General features: G+C 65.7%; 1 protein-coding gene across 2 annotated transcripts in view; it reads right to left on the bottom strand.

Annotated features, from left to right (window-relative positions):
- The window catches only part of BAZ2A (bromodomain adjacent to zinc finger domain 2A), a 34,599-nt gene extending 25,359 nt beyond the window's left edge, over window positions 1-9,240 (bottom strand). The window contains exon 1 of one of the 2 annotated variants that reach the window (XM_048832391.2): window positions 8,989-9,240. The gene's annotated coding sequence lies outside the window, so the exon portion shown is untranslated. Of the gene's footprint in view, window positions 1-1,131; window positions 1,256-8,988 lie in introns of those variants that run through there. The other variant, XM_048832389.2, reaches the window with a different exon arrangement.
- Window positions 9,241-13,372: the final 4,132 nt, after the last annotated feature.

Consider the following 13,372-nt stretch of genomic DNA (forward strand, 5'->3'; position numbering starts at 1 on the left):
CAGTGCAGACAGGGTCTGGGCCTCCCTCACCCACAAGGGAACCGAATGAAAGAGGGAAACCGACTACAAAACACAAGCGTGAGAAAGGCCTAGTCAGGGGAGTCAAGAGCGACGAATACACACGCCCAGCGTCAGCAGCCCCCGAGTTCGGTTTTAAGGTCCTCCCCCCTGTTTTGGCTTGTCCCCAAGGGCTTTTAACTCACTCGGGGAAGGGAGAGCTCTGAAATAGGGCTTTTACACTGCCTTGGACCCTGGAAGGTAATTTTTAACAGGCAGAGATGGACCCCGGCCGGCCAGAAAGGGGCTGCTGTGGCCCAGGTTCCCAAGCTCCGGGAAGTCCAGAAACTGAAACCAAATAGGGTTGGGGAGAAAAAAAAAAAAAAAAAAAAGGACATTTCAAAAACAACAAGAGACGCAACAAACCCGGCTGCCATTTCCCGGCCACTTCCTGCAGGGGGGAGAGGAAAAGGGCTGCTGGCACCGGGGCTCCGTGTTTATGTGTGACACAGCCCTGGACCCCACAGGGGATTCCCCCCCAGCCCCTCCCCCCCCAAAATGCTGGGGGATCCCCCCCAGCCACACAGCGGGGACTCCCCTGGCTATCCTGTGATCTCAGCCACAGAACTCTCCCACCCCAACAGACATACCCATAGATTCCCCCTCCCCAACCACACATAGGAGACCCCCCCCCAGCTATCCATTCCCCGCCCCCCTCCACCCCAGCCACTCCACCAGGGGATCCCGCAACAGCCACATCCCAAGCCAGGCACAGGGGGCTGCACCCCTCCCCCTTCCTACGCAGGGGGATCCCTAACTGGGAGCCAGGGCTCCTGGGCTCTACCCCGCACCCCAAAACCCACCTCGCACAGGGAACCCCCCCCCCTCCAAAGAGGGAATCCCGCATAGCCTTGCCCCCCCCCCCAGCCAAGCGACAGGGGGGATCCCCCATAACCCTGCCCTCCTCAACCCCGCCAGAGGGGGATCCCCATAACCCTGCCCCCCCAAACCAGCCACCGGGGGGATCCCCCATAACCCTGCCCCCCCAAAGCAGCCACCGGGGAGATCCCCTCCCCAGGCTGCGGGGGAGGGGGGCTCTCCCCCTCCCCCGCCCGCCCTGCCCCCCCCCCGGACCTGGAGCGACGGGCGGTGCCGGGCCCGGCTCGGCGCCCCGGCGGCGGGTCCCGCTCACATGGCCCGGGCCGGGCTGCGGGCTCCGGGCTCGGGGCCGACTCAGCGTGGCCGGGTCCGGGGAGCCGCGCTGGGCAGGAAGCGGGGCCGGGCGGGCAGCCGGGTCCTAGCGCCGCCCTGTTCCCCCCCACCCCCGGGGATTGGCGGGGGGCCGGGTCCTAGCGCCGCCCTGTTCCCCCCCACCCCCGGGGATTGGCGGGGGGCCGGGCCCTAGCGCCGCCCTGTTCCCCCCCACCCCCGGGGATTGGCGGGGGGCCGGGCCCCAGCGCCGCCCTGTTCACCCCCAACCCCTGGGGATTGGCGGGGGGCCGGGCCCTAGCGCCGCCCTGTTCACCCCCCAACCCCTGGGGATTGGCGGGGGGCCGGGCCCTAGCGCCGCCCTGTTCCCCCCCACACAACCCCCGGGGATTGGCGGGGGGGCAGGGTCCTAGCGCCGCCCTGTTCCCCCCCACCCCACCCCCCGGGGATTGGCGGGGGGGCCGGGTCCTAGCGCCGCCCTGTTCCCCCCCCCCCCGGGGATTGGCGGGGGGGCAGGGTCCTAGCGCCGCCCTGTTCCCCCCCACCCCACCCCCCGGGGATTGGCGGGGGGGCAGGGTCCTAGCGCAGCCCTGTTCCCCCCCACCCCCCCCCCGGGGATTGGCGGGGGGGCCGGGTCCTAGCGCCGCCCTGTTCCCCCCCACACACCCCTGGGGATTGGCGGGGGGGCCGGGTCCTAGCGCCGCCCTGTTCCCCCCCCCACACCCCTGGGGATTGGCGGGGGGGCAGGGTCCTAGCGCCGCCCTGTTCCCCCCCACCCCACCCCCCGGGGATTGGCGGGGGGGCCGGGTCCTAGCGCCGCCCTGTTCCCCCCCCCACACCCCTGGGGATTGGCGGGGGGGCAGGGTCCTAGCGCCGCCCTGTTCCCCCCCACCCCACCCCCCGGGGATTGGCGGGGGGGCAGGGTCCTAGCGCAGCCCTGTTCCCCCCCACCCCCCCCCCCGGGGATTGGCGGGGGGGCCGGGTCCTAGCGCCGCCCTGTTCCCCCCCACACACACCCCTGGGGATTGGCGGGGGCGCCGGGTCCTAGCGCCGCCCTGTTCCCCGCCCCCCCAATTGGGGGGCCAGGCTGGGTCCTAGCACTGCCTTCCCCCCTCCCGCAGGGATTGGGGGGCAGTAGCTGCCCGGGGGCAGGCTGTGCCAGTGCTGAGCCCCTTAAGCTCAGTACAAGAGAATGGGGGTGCCCCCAAGGATATGGTGAGGGGGTGCCAGGGAGGACACTAGGGACACAGAGAGGGAGCGGATAGCGGGGTGGGAGAGGTCCTGATGAGGAGAGGGGCAGAGGGCACTGAGGACACAGGGAGAAGGGGGTTGGGGGGCACCATGGTAGGACTCCCCAGTGTGATGCCAGCCTGGGAGACTTTGGGGCAGCCCCCTCCCCCCAGGTTGCTGGGGTGTTATCTCCCCTTCCTTAGAAAAGCTCTAGTCCCCACCCACCCTCAGGCAGGGGCATCTTCTTAGCTTCAGCTCCCTCCTCTATTCAGACACACCCCCACTCAGCTCCAACTCACAGCTCCCCTCCTGCCCCCAAAGGGACCCCCTGTCCCCCTCCATAGAGCTCATGGCGCTTTACAGTGGGTCAGGGCCAGCATGCCCCACCTTGCAGAGGGGAGACCGAGGCACTCAAGGGAGTCAAGCAGGGAACAGAACCCAGGAGTCTTGGATCACAACCCCCCACCTTTGCTCTAATCACTAGGCTCCGCTCTCTGCCCAGAGCTGGGAGCGGAACCCAGGAGTCCTGGCTCCCCATATTGTGCTCTAACCACTAGGCAATGCCACCCATCCTCCTCCGCAGCACTACATTTCCTCACTCCACCCTCCCCAAATCCGAGCTCCCCAGACTCCCAGATGCGTGGCCCCCTGGGAGCCTCCCTGTTTGCCTTTCACCTCTCTCTCACTCGCGCACAGAGCTCAGGAAAGCACAGAAGATGCCCCTCGAAGCGTAGCGCAGAGCAGGGAGGGCGAAAGTTGGTTAGATGCTGAGCATTTACAGCCTCTCCCTGGTGCATCCTTCGTTCCCACTGCCCAGCTCCCAGGAGAGCGATCAATCCCAAACCCAGCCTGCTCATCTCCATAGCTAACCCCAGGCCAGACCCCGCACCCCCACGTCAGAGATGAGCCCCAGGGGCAGAGTCGGGAACCAGCCTTGGTGGGCGGTGGGTTTAGTTCACCCCACTGTGGATCAGAATCTGGATCCGAAGCCCCATCCTGCATCTAACGTGCCCCACAAAGTGGGGGCTCGGACTAGCTCCTTGCAAGACAGCATGGATGCTGGACCTCTGGGGAGAGGCCAGTGGCTGCATCTCCTGGCTTTGCTGAGCCGGGTCCAGACGCCAGCGACTTGAGCTTTCCATCTGCCGTAGCGTCAGCAGATTGGGGCTGCTGATGGCTCCCTCCCAGCTCCAGGGGGAAAGTGGAGGACCAGGAGGGGCACACGCATGGATCAGAACAGCCACCGGCCGCACCGATCCGGGAGGACGCAGGGAGCGGGCAGCCGGAGATGGAGAAATCTTACAGTGTAAGCGGGCACAAGCCCCCCCCTCAGCCGCTCCTCCCGGTGCCGAATGCTGACTCAGCCAGACAGCTAGGTATTATCATCAGCCCTCCCCTAGGCCTCTCACCCAAGGATCTCAAAGCACTCCACTGAGCCACCAGCTAATCCATCAGCACAGCCCCTCTGGGAGGCAGGCATCACTCCCATTTTACAAAGTGGGGAAACCGAGGCACAAGCCGGGAAATGACTCATCCACACCCCCCCCCCACCAAGGCAGCACAGCAAGTCAAGGCGAAGAAAATAACCCAGGAGTCCTAGCACATCCACCCCACCCAGCCCCCCAGCCTTGCATCCCGAGCTCTGCTTCCTGTGGCAGACAGGAGGATGCAGGACGAGTCCAAGGCCCGTGAACCTTAAGACCCGCTGGGTGGTGGGGTGTCTACGTACTGGCCTAGACCAGCCTGGTACACACAGTGGGGAAGATGGAACGGTCACACAGTGAGGAGGAGACGGCTCCTGAATCCACAGGGACTGGACCTGAGAACATCAAACTCATCACACAGAGTTTGAACCCCCCGATGGCCGATTAGTTACTTCCCCTCCCCTGCGCCCCCACCCTCTCACCTGCCCTCTTCAGGAAGGGAGCCCGAATACAATCCAGGTGGGCACAAGCAGGCCAGGCCTCCGAGCCTCACGGGCATTTGCCGGCCCGGCCAGCGCATGCTGCAGCCCCCCCAGCTCTCACTAGGAACGCGTTTGCGCAGCCCCTGGGGGGGGGGGGTCCCAGCCCCCGGCAGGGCTGCACCAGCGCCCTCTCCATCGCCATGCAGAGCCCAGCTCAACCAGACCCCCTCCCCTCCCCAGCCTGCCTCCCTGCGGGGGTGAGGGACGCACCAGGCAACCCCATTAGCGAGAGCCGTGCTCAGCTCCCGTTGGGGGCGGGGGGGGGGGAGACGTTGCTCGCCTCCGATGCCAGAGGCGTAAGTAGGTTAAGGAGAGAAGCTGTGGTAATCCCAAGCAGGGGGGGCGTTCCAGCATGGGAGGGGGGTGGGTGGATGGAGCAGGCCTCCAGCATGGCTTGGTGGGCTGAGCAAATCTGGGGGGGGAGGGGTGCAGGGGATCTCCCCTCCGCATTCATGCGCGGGGGCCCTGCCAAGCACAGAGCTGGGCACATGGTCCTGCCCGGCGAGCTCCCCGAGCCGCCCCAGCAGGGCCACTCCCCCAAGCGCTCAGGGGATCCCTCACTGAGCCAGCCCCCCGCTCCCCCCGTCTGCTCCCAGGGCCACAGGCTGAAGGGGAAGGAGCAGGGGGGGGGTTCCAACCTGCAGCGTTGAGGGAGGGGGTGCCAATCAGCTCCCCTTGACTCTAGGGCTGTGGGACGAGACGACTCCCACCTCTGCTCCCCTCCCACCGCGAAAGGCTTCCAGCCCCTCCCACCTGCATCACTGCTCTCCCTGGACCCCCACACCCCATCTCATCCCCACTCTTGTGGGAAGCCTCCAGCCCTCCAGGCTCTGAAGCCAAAGCAATTGAAGGGGGGGGGGGCTGCCTGCTGAGCATCCCTCGCCTCTCCTGCCTCCGTGCCACCCAAGGGTGCAGATCGCCCCCTCCATCGGGGAGTCCTGGCCACGTCTCCAAGCAGGCATAGGAATCAGAAGTGGGTGGGGAGAGAAGGGACCCTGCATGCGCCTGGTCTGGCTCTCTGCCCCCCCCAAGAGGGGCTAGCTGGATCGCTCCCGCTAGCCAGCCCAGGGCCCCACTCCCACCCCACCCACTGCTGCCGAGTTGGTCTATTTCTAAACCCTTCTGCTTTTCTCCTGCTCAATTCCAGCCAGTTCTGAACCTTCCGCCCCATCCCAGTGCCCCCCCCAACCCACCATCCCAGTGGCCCCAACTGCAAGAACCCCTCCCCAAGCTCCCCTGCCCAATGTCCCCCTGACTCCCCCACAGTTGCCAAGCCCACCCAGAGACAAGCTCACAACCCTGGGAGGCAGCAGATGAAGGCCGGAGTGGGGGACCCCGTCACCACCCCAACTCCTCTGCCATGGGGAAGATGCCACAAGCCGGCTCCAACAGCCAAAGCACTGGAAGGGGGGGGGGGAATCATGTGCCGCCAGCCCCCCCAGCAGGGAGAAGGGACCAGGATTGGGGGAGGAGTGCAAGCCCCCCAGCTACTCTCACCTGGCCCCCTCAAATACACACAGGGCCTTGTCCCACCACCCTATAGCCAAGGGGGCTTTTAATGCTCTGCTGGAGACAGCTCAGCCCCAGGAGGGATTGGGGGAGCACCCAAGGGGGGGCAGGGAAGAACCATCAGATGATCTGACCACATGGGCTTCTTTCCTGCCCCCTAAGTTACCGGCTGCCCCCCACCCCCATTCCTGTAGCCCCCCGGGAGCATCTGGACAGGGCAAGGCACAGGCTGGTGTTCAGGGTGGGGGGCAGGATGCTAACAAGTCCAAGGGGCATGGGGGGCGGGGAGAGGCAGTGGGGGCTGCCTCCAGATTGGCCTGTGGCTGCCAACTCCTCCCCTCTCTCCCATGTCACACCCCCCCCCCCCATCAGAGACAAAACCAGGAGCCATTGTGGTCTGGGCACCGCTCCAGGCGGCTGCAAGGTGCAGGGGGAACAGATGGCTAAGCTTGGCGAACGCTTGTGCCAGGCAGTGGGGGGGCAGCCCCCCCCCCCCCCCCCGCCCAACCCCTGGAGAGCACCCTGCACTTCCCCTCCCACCAGTGATCAGCAGGCAGCCGGGAAGCCTTCGCCAGCCCGCTCCTTGGCTCTGCCCGTGAATCACCACCAGGACAAGCACGGGCGCGTCCCCAGCCAGGAGGGGGGGACGCCTGACTGTGTCCCGGCAGGCCCTGGGAGAGATGGGCGGGGGGGGGGGGGAACAGGGCTCCCCCAGCACCGATCTGCCCAGACAACTCCTGGCACAACCGATCAGGGACACGGGACCCAGGGCAGCAGTAGCGTGAAACGTGACCAGGCCAGGCCGGGCGAGCCCTTCGCGGACCCCTCCAGCCTCGGCACGCTCTCCTTCCCAAGGACGCGGAGCCGGGGAAGAGGACACAGGCCCCCTCCGGGCCGTCCCTAGCACGGAGCCACAAAGACGGAGACCCCGGAGGGGTCCCATCAAGCGAGGCCGGGCAGCAGGCCCTGGCCCGATGCCACGCGAGGAGTCAGACACCGCGCCCGCCCTCCACCCCCATGCGCCCAGGAACACCCCCCCGCCTGCCACAGCTGCGCCAAAGCAGCTCACGCTTCCCAGGGACAATTTTCACAAGTGTTTTCACGGTGTGGGGGGGTATTTATTTATTTATTGCTGACCCCCCCCCCCCCGGAAACTTTGCTTTCCTGTGAAAATATTTTCCCACGGGCAGATTCACCCCCCTCACCCCGGCCCCCAGAGCCACGGTGGGTCAAAACTTTTCCGTGCAAAGACTTTCACCAGGCCCGTTTCTCACGCCCCGGGTTCCAATGCCTCCTCCCCAGTTCTGCCCCTCGCCCCAGCTCCCACTTCACCCAACCCCCCTGGGCTCCATGCCCCTGGACCCAGCTTCCCTGCTGGAGAAATTTGACCCCCACTGGCATCTCCAGGGAGCAAAGGGCTTTCACTGGTCCCAGGATAATCTCCCTGCTGGGCGGCACATGGCTGTAGGACCCCAGCACCATTAGCTCACCCCCCCCACGCAGACCCCCAGAAATGCTGCCCCCCACTCCCCCATCCAGACCCCCTCTCACAGTGTGGAGGTCGAGGCTAACAAGGTCGCAAGTTGCCAGGCAGCAGCAGAAGACAAGGGAGGAAGCTTCCAGCATCACTCGCCAGTCAATACGAAACAGCTGGAGAGAGGGGATCAGCCAGCCCCCTGCGCCCAGCGGAGACCCTGGTGCTCCCCTACCGTGCACCTGCGGCCCTGCCCGGCACCTCAGTCCCCACTGGCCCAGGCTAGCCAGACGCTGCCGGGAGCCGCCTGCACCGTGCGCCCGGGGAAAGAGGAGAAACAGCCAGGCCTAGGCTTCGCTCCAGCTGCCAAGACCCTCTGCTCTGGCCTCCCCCTGCCACCCAGCGGGACCAGAGTGCTTTGCAAACCCTAGCTCAGGCAACGGGCACTACCCAGCTAGAGAGCCCAGCCCAGCCCGAGCCCTACAGCCTCCGGACCGGGCCCTCAACACACACTGATCCACGGTTCCCACTTTAACCCCCTACCCCGGGAACCAGGCAAACGTTCTCCCAGTTGTGCAAGTGGGGAAACTGAGGAAGGGAGGTGAAGCGACTCCCAAAGTGGCCGAGCTGGCAGTAGAGCCCAGGAGTCCTGACTTCCCGCATCCCGGCTTTAACAACGAGATCCCCTTCCACCCCCAGAGCCTGGGATGGAACCCAGGAGTCCTGGTTCCCAGCCCCTCCCCCACAACTCTATTACCCAGTGACCCCTCATTTCACATTCATTCCCAGCCTGACTGCAGGGGTCTGGGGAGGACCCCCCCCATACGAGAACCCCTAAGAGGAGCATCCCAGATGACACTGATCACAGAGAGACCCCCAAGAGCAGGCAGGGGCCAGGCCATGACAGAAGAAGGGAGGATCCCCCAAACCCATCCCTGGAAGCTAGGCAAAGCACAGGCCAGCCATGCCAGGGAACAATCCTGCCCCAGAGCCCGTGGGGCAGGGAGGGGGAACAGGCCAGATGGTGCTTTACCAGCTGTGTCCCAGGCCCCAGACCACCCTCTGCACCCCCCACTCTGCCCACATCACAAGCCCCAAACTCCCCCAGGCCTCTGTTTGCACCCCCCACACACACACTTTGCACCTCCCCCCCCAGCTGTGTTCCAAGACCCAGATCCTCCGGGGCCCCCACTTTGCACCCCCAACCCTCCAGCTGCATCACAAGCCACCCCCCCACACATACTTCCCTTTGCAACCCCCCCCCACCCAACCGCGTCACAAGCCCCAGACCCCCCCCCTCTGCTGCGTCACAAGCCCCAAACACCTCCCCCCCCCCGCCCCCCCGGACAGAGTTGCACAAAGTTTCTCCCAGCATCCAACGCCCCCTTCGCCTGGGGGAGGGCAGAGCGGAGGGACCCCCCCCCCCCCCACACACACACTCCAGGCAGCCGGATCGGGGGATCCCCATCGGGGGGGGGGCAGGCAGGGCCCATGGCTTTGGGACCCAGGAGGCTGCACGCAGCAGCTGGGCTGGGGGGGGGGCAGGATGGGCTCAGCTGGGGGGAGCCGCCCCCCTCCCGGGGGTGCACCCCGCGCTCCTTACCTGGCCGAGAGGGGGCGGGGGGGTCCCGGGGCGCAGCAGCTCCGGGCCGCCGCCGCCGCCGCCGGGCTCTGGCTGGGGGAGCAGGTGGCTGCAGAAGCCCGGGCGGGCGCTGATGTCACCGGCGGGCGCTGCTCCTCCCCGCCCGGCCCCGTGCAGGAGGCAGCCGGATGAATTATTTAAAGGTGCAGGAGCCATTTGCAGCCGGAGCGGAGCGAGCCCCGGCCCTGATGTGCGGGAGGGGGCGGCGGCTGCAGGCCGTAATAGGGAGCCCCCCCCACCCCACCCAGTGCATGGGGTGCCGTGGCGGATGTGCACTGTAATGCCCCCCCAATGCACCGTGACCGACGTGCATCGTCATGGGGGGGGGCCCCCAATGCACCGTGACTCACGTGCATCATAGTGCCCCCCCCGTGCATCATGACGCACGTGCATCGTAATGGGGACCCCCCATGCACGCTGACCCACGTGCATCGTAATGGCCCCCCCATGCATCATGACGCACGTGCATCGTAATGGGGACCCCCCATGCACGCTGACCCACTTGCGTCCTAATGGGGACCCCCATGCACGCTGACCCACGTGCATCGTAATGGGGACCCCCCATGCACGCTGACCCACGTGCATCGTAATGGCCCCCCCATGCATCATGACGCACGTGCATCGTAATGGGGACCCCCCATGCACGCTGACCCACTTGCGTCCTAATGGGGACCCCCATGCACGCTGACCCACGTGCATCGTAATGGGGACCCCCCCATGCACGCTGACCCACGTGCATCGTAATGGCCCCCCCATGCATCATGACGCACGTGCATCGTAATGGGGACCCCCCCATGCACGCTGACCCATGTGCATTGTGATGGCCCCCCAATGCACCATGCCCCACTTGTGCATCGTCATGCCCCGCCATGCACCCTGAGCCATGTGCATCATAATGGGGCCTCCAATGCACCATGACCCACGTGCACTGTCATGGGTCCCCCCCAATGCACCAGGACCCATGTGCACTGTAATGGCCCCCCAGTGCACTATGATCCACATGCATCATAATGGACCCCCCCAATGCCTGTCTGGGCACCCTCCGATGCCCTGGACATGCCACATGCACCCTATGACACCCCCCCAGTACACCCGGCGCAGGGTAAAGAGTGGGTGCTGGTGGAAGCTTAAATGGGTTCAAAGCCCTAGGGAGCCGCACCTCGCTAGAGCCCCCTGAGAATGGATTTAGGGGTTAAAAAAATTCCCTTCCCCACCCACCCTCTAGCCCTTGGTTCTTTAGCCCAGGGTTGGAAGCAGCCGGGACCTCTTCCCAGCTCCCCCCGACAGTGCCAGGGGAGCCCACCCCAGCTGGGCTGGGATCGTAGGGTTAGGCCCTGGTCCCTTTTCAGATCCTGCCCAGCAGCAAGTGCGGGCAAAACTTTGAGTGAAGCCAGCTCACCCTGCCGCAAACTAATGCCCCAGGAACGCAAGGGGGGCGCTCTTCCCGCAGAGCTGTCATCGCCCCAATCCCCAGCATGCTGATAGGGAGCGCTGTGCCGCTGGAGATCCCGACTGCTTGTGCCCATGAACATCCGGCCGGCACTCCACCAATGGAGGGGTTAATCAGCCAGAGAAGGGGGGTCTTCACTTCCTGTCCCAAACTGAGCGTGTTGCTGAGAAGGTGCTAAACAGCTGCCACGCCCCACCCCAGAGGCAGCTGCATTTCAGTGACAGGTGATCTCCAGGCTAGCTAAGTTGCAAAGCATCCTGGGAATCTTCTTTCGAAGCCTGGGCCAGTTCAGGCACCGCAAAGGCAGGCAAATGCTTTCCTCTCCCTTTGCCGCTGCGCTAAATCTTGTGCCTGGGAAAGGGGAGAACCCCCCCCCCCCACCTCCGTCCTGCTCTGGAGCAGTTGAGCAGCTAGCCGGAGCCCTCCTGCCCCGCTGCATGGGGTACCATTACGGCTTTGCCCCATGGGCAGGCCGCGAAATAGCCAGTCTCTGCCCATGGCCGATGGGGAAATAGAGCTGGTTTTGGCGGCGGGCTGAGCTACACATGGTCCTGGGGCACTGGCTGCTTTATGGCACCTGAAGCTGCCAGGCAAAGGTGGCCCCCAGGCCTGCGAGATAAAGGAATAGGGCAGGGAGCTCTGGCACTGGGCACCACCCGGTTGGAGGGGCGTGAGAGCCCCGCTGCGAGCCCCATCCGAGGGGAGAGACACCGTCCCTGCTGGCTGGCTTCGCTGCTTCCCTCCCTGGCATGCTCAAGCCTGACCCTCCCCTGGGGCCCTCTGCAAAAAGGGGGTCCCAAAGCCTCTTGTGTTGAATGGGGTGCAGCCCAAGGGCTCGGTGTTCCCCACGCAGCCCCCAGCATCGGGCACCTTGGTCAGGACAGCCAGCAGACCCCAGAAAAGCGCTTTTCCCCTGCCCCTTTCCTGTGCCCTCTGGCGGGGGGCTGGTGCCTGGCCCCTGGCTGGCTGATTGCGCGGGGGAAAGTGTGGGGCGGAACTGGCGAGACCTGGCACCGATCACCCACCCGGGGCTCCCTGGCACACAGGCCAAACCTCTTGGACTCTGAGCCGCGGGGAGAGGCCGTGTCACTCCCTGCTGTGTGCTCGGGCCAGCCTGGGAACCCCCCGCCCGACTGCAGAGTGCCCCACGGAGCCTGTTCCCCACCTGGCCCAACAGGAGGAGCCAGGCTGGTGGGATTTTCAGCCCTCCCCACCCTGATGCTTCTCCCTGTGTCTGCTCAAAGGCAGGAGGAGATGGCCTGGGTGAAATGTCCCCCCAGGCGCTGTGTCCTGAGCTGGGGGAGAACCCATCTCTGCCCTGCACTAACCCCAGGGGAGTGGGGCTGGAAGGGGGGGCACTGGGGCACATAGCCACTTTCCTCTTGCAAGGAGCCAGGGTTTCCCAGGGCTGGTGGGGCTGGGGCCTTGGTCCTAACTCATTTCCCCCCTCAGGGACTGTGGGGGGGGGGGCTCCTCCCCTTCTCCCACGTTTCATGCCCCTCTCTCTGACCCCAGACCAGGCTCCTCTCCCAACCAAGGGCCTGGCCTGGATTCAGTGCCAAGTGGGGCATGAAAATCTGACCTTCCCCCCCGCATTTATACTCCCCCCCACACACACAAACGGTCAGAGGCCTCCCCCTTGCGAGGCTCCCGGCCCCTCTGCTCTCACTAGGGGGAGCCCCGAGCCCGGCCCAGCCACACAAAAGGCCCAGCTGCTCTGGGGATGGTGATTAAAGCCAAGAGGCAGCCGAGCAAATGGCTCTTTTGTGTTTTCAAAATGGTGCAAGAGACAGGAGGCCTGGGGGGGAAGGGGGCTGCTGGGCACCCCCACAATGGAGAGGCCTGCAGGGGGCAAAGGGGACTGTGGTGCCTCCCCCCCCAGCTGGCTTCACTCCAGCTACCAGGTCCTGTGTAACCCCCTCTCATCTAACCCCCCCACCCAAAAGCAGCTCCCCGGGGTCTTGGCTGAATCCCGCATCTGCCTGCCCCCCCCCAACTCCTTCCGGGTCCCAGCCAGCGTTTGCTGAGCCACTGGGTGCTTCTCCCCCTGCCAGGCCCCGGCAGGCTCAGCCCCGCAGGGCAGGGCCCACGGGAGGGGAGGCCGGGCGAGGACTGCCAGCGCCCTGGAGCGTCCTACCCCAGCGGTGCCTTTTTAAATCAGCCCCCAATAATACGGAAACACCCCTCGCCAACATGGACCACCCCGCACACACCCCCCCGGTGAGGCCTGCCCAGGGCTCCCCAGAGCCAGCCCCCGCCCCCACAAAGCATCGAAGCCCCCTCTAGATGCGGCTGGGGCAGATCCGCACGGCTCGGGCTAGCCCCTGTGCATCACCAGCCTCACCAGCGGGGCAAAGGGGCCCTGCCTGCTCCGGGCCGCCCCCTGCCCTGCTGGGTTACAGACGCTGCCAGGAGAGCGGTTTGGAAACTCCCTCCTGCCCCCAGCCCGGGGCCATGCACCATCTGGCTCACTCCAGGTGGGTGAACCAGCCCCTTCCCCTCTACGCTTCCTCAGCAGGGGTGGGACCTTGGCACACGCTGGGAGACCCACATGCCCTGGGGCTCCAGGGCTCCGCCCACTCCCATAGCTCTTCTTACCGGGCTGGGCGGGGGCCTCTGCTGTCCGCCCCCTCATTGCGTTTAGCCTCCCTGAGGCAGCTGGATACAGTCTTTGGCTCCTGTTGGACTGTTGCCCTCAGAGCCTTCAACAGCTGCCACGTTCCAACCCAGAGGTGGCTGCATTTCAGTGGCCTTTGTATTGCGGTAGTACCCAGTCGTCCCAGTCACAGACCTAGGCCCCTTGTGCCAGGTGCTGCTCAGAGACCAGGGGCCTGGGCTGGCTTAACTCCAGCCTAGTGCACAGAGCCCTGAGCTGGGGGGCAGAACTGGGTTCTA

This window comes from Caretta caretta, chromosome 20 (assembly GCF_965140235.1).
Source record: "Caretta caretta isolate rCarCar2 chromosome 20, rCarCar1.hap1, whole genome shotgun sequence".
Taxonomy (NCBI): Eukaryota; Metazoa; Chordata; order Testudines; family Cheloniidae; genus Caretta; species Caretta caretta.